At 38.3% G+C, this 9,252-nt stretch overlaps 1 pseudogene; it reads left to right on the plus strand.

Annotated features, from left to right (window-relative positions):
• The first annotated feature begins 7,827 nt into the window (after positions 1-7,827).
• On the plus strand, positions 7,828-8,363 carry LOC102857596 (annotated as a pseudogene).
• Positions 8,364-9,252: the final 889 nt, after the last annotated feature.

A 9,252-nucleotide genomic window follows, 5' to 3' on the forward strand; every position in this document is an offset into this window, starting at 1 on the left:
CAGTAGAACTTATGTCCATAGATAGTGGCTCTGTGTGTATACTATATGTAAATTGTTAAATTTTAAAACATAAGACTATAGAAAACTTATATGATGCTGAAAATTGTATTTGATGATTCACAAGATACTTCATCTTATTCCAAGCCACAGGTCCTCATCAGTTATATAAAAACACTGGAAAGATAGAGTCCTCTGGCTCATAGGCTGCCGGGCATATATGCTCTTATCAAGCACATGAAAGAGTGGCCTTTGGGAAGTGAATGAGGAGATAACTTGTAGTTCAAACACTAGTGCCAAAGGTTTTATTTGATCTTCAGGCATCTAAAAACCTATATTTTATGCCATTACTAAAGTTTCTCTTTAGGCAAATATTGAGAATTCTGGAAACCTTACTTATGCACATGCAAAACTTATGCCTAGACAAAAAGGCTGTGTGTGAACAGAGCAAGGGAACATGGCATAGTTTAAAATTAGGTAAGGTGTGAGTTGGAGTTGTATCCTTTTTTCATACCTGTTTAACATATATGCTGATGAACTTTTTGGAGAAGCTAGATTCTATGAAAAAAAATCATGACATCAGAATTGGAGGAGACTCATCAATAACCATTATTTAGATGACACAAGCTTGCATGCTGAAAGGGAGGAAGACTTGAAGCACTTGCTGCAGAAGGTTAAACACTGCAGCCTTCAATATGTATTTCATCTCAATGTCAAGAAAATTAAAATCCTTGCCACTGGACCAATTTACATCATGATGTAAGGAGAAAGGATTGAGACTGTCAATGACTTCATCTTACTTGAATCCACAATCAGTATACTTGGTATCAGCAGTTAGGAGATCAGGACACATACGGTTGTCAAAACCTTAAAAATGAGCCACTATCTATCGCCATACATTTTCGATATGCAGAACAGATTATCCAGGAGGCTGGCTCTATGAAGAGAAATGGTGCATTAAGATTGGAGGAAAACTCATTAACAATCTGCGTTATGCAGATGACACAACCCTGTTTGCTGAATTCTGAGGAAGACCTGAAGTGCTTGCTGCAGAAGGTCAAGGACTGCAGCCTTCAACATCAAGAAAACAAAGATTCTCACCACTGGGCTAATTGGAAGCATCATGATAGATGGTGAAGAGATTGATATTGTTAACAGTTTTAGTTTGCTTGCCTCCACAAGCAACCCTCTTGGTACCAGCAACCAGGAAATCGAAAGACAAATTGCATTGGGAAAGTCTGCTGTCAGAGACCTCTTCAAAATATTGAAGAGCAAAAATATCAGTCTGGAGACTAAAGTGCGCCTGATCCAGGCCATCGTCTTGCTATACATTAGAAAGCTGGACAATGACTAGAGATGATAGAAGGAGAATTAATGCATTTGAGCTGTGGTGCTGGAGAAGAGTGTTGACTATATCATGGAGTGTTGAATATACTGGTAGGAGAACAAACAGTTTCCTCCTAGACAGGGTGAGACCAGGCTGCTCCTTGAAGGTAAGGATTCTGAAGCTTCATCTAACATACTTGGACATGTTGCAAGGTGGGATCAGTCCATGGAAAAGGATGTCATGTTTGGGACAGGACAGTGCAGGAGAGAAGTGCAGGAGAAGAATACCATCGATGAGACGGACTGATTCAGTGACTAGGGTAATAGGTGTGTCAGAGACAATAAGATTGGCACCGGATAGAGCAGGGTTTAGGGCTGTTGTACATAGGGTCACAATGAGTTGCAGGCAACTCAATGGCATATACAACAACAACAACAACAACAACAATCTGTTGACACAACATAAGTTCTACTGATGAGAACTATTCATTCTTATTGTTTCTGACTACTGAGCTGTGGCATGGTCTCCAGCTACCTTAACTGCAGACATACGGTCTTCAAAATAATCTACAGCTGTAGGACTAATATAAGATAGTGCTTTCCACACTGGAAAACAAGGAGGTGAAAATTGTGAGAGAAGGCCATGGAGTGATTGTGAAGCGACTGCAGTATTGCTGTGAAGGGATTGTGTTAAGATATAAACAGAGGAACCCTGGAGATAAAGGTTTTGCTTGTTGGATGACTGAAGAAAAAGCTGACTTATAACTGCTCTGAGATAGAGTTTACAGTGTGACTGAGGAGATGAGAGACTTCTTGCATTTGTGCTGCTGAATTGAACCTGGAATTTCACTACTTGATGAATTGTGCCTCGTTAATCTGGCTTGAGACTGCTGGACTAAACCCAAACTTGCATTGGGTGATATTCTTTGCCTACCTCACCCCTCAACCTATTACCCTAATGAACCCCACAACTGTAAGTGAAATCTGTAAGTCAATTTTCAGTGAATACCAAACCCAATGATTGTAAAATTAGGTGCATGTGGAGTGCTATGTCTGACCATGTAGCTATGTGTTTGGGGTTACAGATAATATTGATGGGACAGTTTCCCTTTATGAAGCAGATAGAAGTCAAATTTGGCCACCACAATGTTGCATATGCTCTTTTTACAGTATTTCATTGGAAAAGTCTGTGGTCAGGGACCTCTTCAAATTACGGAGGAGTAATGATGTCAGTTTGAGGACCAAGGTGCATCAAATTCAGGCCATGCTTTTCAGTCACTTGCTCTGCATCTGAGCATTGCACAATGATTAAGGATAATGGAAGAAAAATTTGAACTGTGGTATTGGATAAGATCCTGTGGACTGCAAAAAGAATAAACAGTTATATCTTAGAGAAAGTGTATCCAGAATGCTCCTTGGAAGCAAAGATGATGAAGCCTCATCTCACATACTTGGGCATGTTTTTAGCAGAAGTTATTTCTTGGAGATGAACATCATGCTTGGGAAGGTAGAGGGGAAGAAAAAGAGAGGAAGATCCTTAACTAGGGGGGTTGACATAGTGACTGCAGCAATGTGTCAGAGATTGTGAGGATGACATGGGGTAGGGCAGTGTTCAGATCAGTGGTTCATATGGTCGCTGTGAGTTGTATTTGACTCCATGGCACATAACGACAACAACAAAAGATCCTCTGTGTCTACCTTGTACTTTATTTTCCACTGGCTACTGTTGGTACAAGGGAGCTCTGGTGGTCTAGTGGATAGAGAGTTGTGCTTCAAACCCAAAGCCAGTTAGTTCAAATTGATCAGCTGCTCTGTAGAAGAAAGATGAACAGACTTCTTCCATGACATTTACTGCCTCTAAAAACCTGCTGAACAGTCAGCTGTAAGTCTATTCATACTTGACAGCATGAGATGTTGACTGTTGGTGCAAAGAGCCCTGAGAGCACAATGGTTAAGTGTTTGATTGATAAATGAAAATTTGGTAGTTCAAACCCACCAGTCATTCTGCATGAGGCAATCTCTTCCCATGCACATATAGTCTTGGAAATCTTATCAGGGCAGATCTATTTTATTCTATGGTGTTGCTGTGAGTCATAATTATCTTGTTGGCAATGAGTCTTGTTAGTTCAAGACTGGAAAGTGCCAGGTATGAGAGGTGGAAGTGAAGTTTCCTGGGAAGCTTCTTCCTATACTTTGAAGAAACAGAATAATTTAGTGAAAAAGAACATTGAGTTGAGAGTCAGGAGTTTATAGTCTCCATACCACCAGTGTATATATCAAAGTAATAAGTGCTAGTTGCTGCAATAGCTCCAGAATCTCAATGACTTACATACAGTAAAGGTTTATTTCTCCCATAAGTCAGAGTTGAGTTGAGTGTTCAGTGGGCTGCCGTTACAGCTGCTTGAAAGCTCGCAGCTCTATCTTGTGGTTCTGTCATCATCTAGGGTTTTCTTGTAGTCCTGTACTAGATCTCCATTTTACTGGTTGATGAATGAAGATAGCATAAAGGATATGGTGAGGCTTTTTAAAGTCAGACTGAGCATTGCTAGATAGGTCACTTCTGTTCATGCTCTATTAGATAGAACTCAATACATGTTTGCAACCTAATAGCAAAAAAGGCCAGGGCATGGCATCTTCCTTAGGAAGAGAAAATGGAACTTGTAACCATCTTCTAACCAGTCTCTGCTTGGGCCCCAAGTAGCCCTTCAAACTTTGACTATTCTTTCTCTGGCCCTATTTCCTTCTTTGTGAGGAAGAAAAAATGTTCTCTTAGGGACTTTCCAACTCTGACCATCTAGGTTCTATGACTTTGCCAAAACTCTGCAAGGCTCTGGAAATAGTTTGACAAGGGTTTCTTCCTGCAAAAGTGGGAAGAATAAGGGTTTATATTACCTCAGGGAGTCTAGCCTCAACCTGCATACTCTAGAGTATGTATTCACTTCCTGAAGTATCAAGAACCAAGATGACTACACGAGGTGTAGAATCGTCCCACGTCGCGGTGCTGGGCACTTCCTCCTTGTCTTCTTTTAATTTCCCAATTACTTAGAAATAAATAACCTAGTCTTTTGTGGGACACTCTTGCCGACTGTCTGGGGCCAGTCAATGACACAGCTGGCCTTTGTTTTCAGCAGTCTGGTTGCCAAAGTTGATATCAAATTATTTATACCTTTCTTTGGGGCCATCTCATGCCATTGGATGATTTCATTTCTCAATTAGATTATGACAAATCTTTATTCTAGAAACTTTCATAATCTTACTCTGAAATCTCATATCAAATAAGAGCATCTTCCAGTATTTGTCTTCACTCAAATAATGCACAAATATATTTAAGAATTTAAGAGATTAATCAGGCATTGTTGATGGTACCTTTCCCAAGACAGGGACCATTCCACTAGTTGATTCTCCAGTTTTTTCTAGCTGTCTGTGCTCTTGAATAGATACAATAAAATCAATTGTGGGAGATACAGATCTTGCAATTTACTGAGGTCCAGAGGAAAAGCTACACTCTTCTTATTCCCTAGTTCAGGATTTTCAAAGTCCAAAATGTAAATATGCTTTCTGGGAATATATGAGAGGAGAAAATCTGTCTTTGGTCTCAGGGAAACCCTTCACCATGTTGATTATTCTCTTTTTATTGCTATGGAAATTGACTGAGTACCAACTTCCAGAGTCACTTAAAATTTCCTTAGGTAGTATTTGTTATTTACAGAAAATATGTGGAATGTAATGGTAAATTATGAGCGTAACAATAAAATTGAACAATAATGATCCCAGCCCAATTTTAAAACTATAATATTGTCAATACTTACCTGTATGCCTCTGCCTTCATTCACTATCCTCTTTCATACTCTATTACTTCTTTTAGTTGCTTATGTTTTCTTTCTTGCAAGAATTAAAAGACCTGAAGCATTTAGTGGCTTGAAAAAAAACAACAAAAACAAAACAACACAAAAACAATCAGTTCCAGGTCTCTCTACATGCTTTGAAATAACAAGCATGATCTCCATAGCAAACACCCACCATCCTTCAAACCTTGCTTCCCGTATGTTTAAATATAGGCTACAATTATTACTTCTCTATTTAGAGATTATTGTGGTTTCAGTTTTCATTGTGCCCTTGTGGGTTTTTCTGTTTTGGTAGCCATTATAAATGTCTCTTTTATTCCCCCATGTGGTCACTTTCTTAAATGCCTTGTTTAGCACGTCTTCAATGGAATGTGGTTTGACTGTTATATCTTCTATCCTCAGGGATAGTCTTTTTTCCATTCAAATATAGAAACAATTCAATAGTAATTTAGGCTCTGTGAGCTGTTGGGAAAGATAAGAGAACACACATCTCTTAAATGCCTGCTACATCGCAAGTGTTTTGCCAGTATTTTCCTTATTCAACATTTCTGTTACATAATTGATACTATGCCTATAGTAGAGATGAGAAGCCTTAAACTTAGGGAGGGAATTGCTCAGGGTTACACATATAGCAAGTTGTTGAGTCAAGATTTGAACCCATGTCTTCTCAAGGTATGATAGCTGGGGAGATAGTTCAATCTATATTGAGATTTATGCCTCACTCAGGTATCTGGTTCTACTCCCCCAACCTTATTGTGGGGCTTAGTGAAGTGATACCTTGAATTTGAGAGGATAGATATAATTTTTACAAAAGGTACTATTCATATTATTTTTTGATGGTCAGATAACAAGTGAATATCTAGTTTTGGAGGACTGTTTTTTGGCCAACAAAACTGAACACCTCTAATTCAGGCTTGATCCCAAACCCCAGGCCACTCTTGTTCGCACCCTTTTCATTTACCAAAACTCACACGGACACACTGATTTGTGTACTTGCTATTCTAAGTTTTCTCACCGGAACACTATTAAGATGGACTTAGGAGAAAGGCCTAGAAAGACCTAGAACACAAATGATAAATAATGAACTTATTTAAGAATTTATAGCATTTTAAAAATAGAACCTATGTTTTTGATCAATAATTATAAAAATAGATGAACTCATCAGAACTCCAAAGTCTAGTCAACAAGACAAGGAATTTTAAGCATAGAATGTGTTTGGGGGTATTTTCACAAATGAAACTGTTTATACATAATCAGCAGCACTCATTAATGGCATACCTGACTTTATTTTTCTTTTTACAAAGGATCTGAATGTCTGAAATGGATATTTCTTCCCCACCTTCTCTGTTTGCCTCTCATATCATGTTGGTTTTCTCTGACAACCTGCAGTCACAGCTCTGAGAAACAGTGTATGTGTGTTAGGTTTCTGAGGGTGGTTTGGAGATTTACTCCCACTAAGTTGATTAACTTCCTTCTTCTTAACGGTTTTCTAGATTCCAATCCTAATCATTACCTTCTTTCCAAACTCTCCACATATGTTCCTCAGGAAGTACAGGTAGTTGTTAACCACAGAAGTTGATGCTCACTAACGGTTGGATTCAACTTGTAGAAAATGGAATAACCCTTCCACGGAGCCCATAGCAACTCCAAAGTGAAGAAATTGAACTCAGTTTGTATTGTGTAAAGTGTACCCCGAGCAGTCTCAGGAAGTATCACAGCTTCCTGATTGCAAACTTAGATAAAGTCTAAGGCCACAGCTGCTAAGGACAAAAGCCACCAACAAAAGACATGAAGACAAACAATGTATAAAGGACTGCAGTGATAAGAAAGTCCCATTAGATACATATAAGGGCCCAAAAAGAATGCAGATGAAGGAATTGGTTTGTTGTCTCAAATAAACTAAGATCATGTAAGGCTTTGGAAATATAAAAAAAGGAGGGAGGTCTGGGAGCTCTGACTGCTGCTGACACATAGTTGGGTTTTGCATGACCTTCTGGTCGTGTGTCTGCAGAGCATTTTTAATCTGATGAAGAAGCACATAATCTGATGAAGGGATATGAGCTGGGTGACGTTTGTCTGACTGAGTTGATGTGAACCCAAACACTGGAGGAAGAAAAGACCAAAATGGATGTCAGAAGAGAGACTGAATATTGCACTGGAGCACCGGGAAGCCAAGGCAGAGGGGAGAAATATTAAAGAGCTGAACAGAAGATTTCAAAAGGCAGCTTGGGAAGACAAAGCATTACAATGAAATGTGAAAGAATCTGGAGTCAGAAAATCCAAAGGGCTGAACTCATTCAACATTTCTTAAGCTCAAGGAGCTGAAGACCAAATTCAAACCTCAAGTTGCAATACTTAAGTATACTTTAGGCAGAATATTAAATGATCCAGGAAGTATTAAAAGCAGATGCAAAGAGTATACAAAGTCATTGTACCAAAAGGAATTTGCAGACAGAAAAATTTCATGAAACATCATATGAGCAAGAACCTATGGTGATGAAGGAAGAAGTTGAAGCTGCTTTGGAAGAATTGGCAAAAAATAAGGCCCCAAGAATTGATAATATACTAATTGATGTATTTCACCTAACAGATGCTGCCTAGATGTACTCACCAAGTTGTGTCAAGAAATCTGGAGGACAGAGAGACCCCGGCAGGGAAAATGGCAGATGGAAAGGCGGGAGAGGAGAAGCCGGAGAATCCACAAGAGCTGGAGCCGCCAGAGGACCTGAAGGAGAAGCAGAAAAACCTGTGAAAACTAAGACTGTTTCTTCCAGTAATGGAGGGGAAAGTTCCAGTCGTAGCACTGAGAAACGATCAGCTGAAGAAGAAGCTGGAGACTTCCCAAAAAAGCCTACAAAAATCTGCAAGTTTGGATTTGCCATAGGTAGTCAGACGACAAAGAAAGTATCAGCCATATCCATTAAACTTGGATCAAGTAAACCTAAAGAACCCGTTCCAACTCTTGCTCCAAAAACCCTTTCAGTAGCTGCAGCTTTTAATTAAGATGAAGATAGCGAACCTGAGGAAATGCCTCCAGAAGCAAAAATGAGGATGAAGAATATTGGAAGGGACACACCAACATCTACAAGACCAAACTCTTTCAACAAAGGAAAGCATGGGTTTTCTGATAACCAGAAGCTATGGGAGCGAAATATAAAATCTCATCTTGGAAATGTTCATGACCCAGACAATTAAATAATAATGTGTTTTACGATTGGGGTGTAGGGTGGGTGTAAAGTTAAAAGGAATAGTTTCCTTTTTTTAAAGATTGGAATAAGACTGTCTTTGGAGCCGTTTTTTTTTCTTCTTCTTCTTTCCTTTAATTAAAGATTGAGTGGTACACTAATAAATGAGAGTTTGAAATTAGAGATAATTTATGTTTTATATACAGATTCAAGAAATTTGCTAATTTTGTAGTTTCATGTGATTAGTTTCCAAAGGTTAAAGATAATAAAGAAATCCGAAATGGTACCTTTCTAAGAATTGCCTATTTTTTTAGTCACAGCTATTATTAGCACATTAAGAGGGAAGCAAAAAGTTATTGTCTATTTAAATTGGTTCAAACTGCAAGAAATTACTCTGTAAATTAACTCATTATATAAACTGTTTGGCTCCCAGGAACAGCCTTATAGAAAAGGGAGTATTATACTGGGAGGAACAATGTTACTGCACTATTGACTGAAAGTAAATTTAGATAACATGAAATATAGCCTTTTGTTGTTGTTGTTGTTCTTCTTCTTCTTCTTCTTCCTTACATAATGGGCATTTGTTTTAAGTCAGAGTATTTTTTGTGTTGGTATCATTGGATAGAAATGCTTAGCTCTCTTAAAAGTAATTTTTTTTACTTTATGTAAACTATTATATATTGAAATAGCTTAATTAATTCACCTTTATTGGGTCTTGTCAGTCTTCAAAGAACAACCATTTGCTACCAAAGTAAATCAGTATTTTGAAAGTGCTTCTCTTGGTTTTGTTATTAACTAGTTCCTGAAAGTATTCCCACCAGAACTTGAGGAAGCTGTTTCTTTTAAAATACAAACCACCACCAAAAGAATTATATGTACATATTGCTTAAGTTTTTGGT

Source organism: Elephantulus edwardii, unplaced genomic scaffold, assembly GCF_000299155.1.
Source record: "Elephantulus edwardii isolate Elephantulus edwardi_28Jun2011 unplaced genomic scaffold, EleEdw1.0 scaffold00020, whole genome shotgun sequence".
NCBI classification, from domain to species: Eukaryota; Metazoa; Chordata; class Mammalia; order Macroscelidea; family Macroscelididae; genus Elephantulus; species Elephantulus edwardii.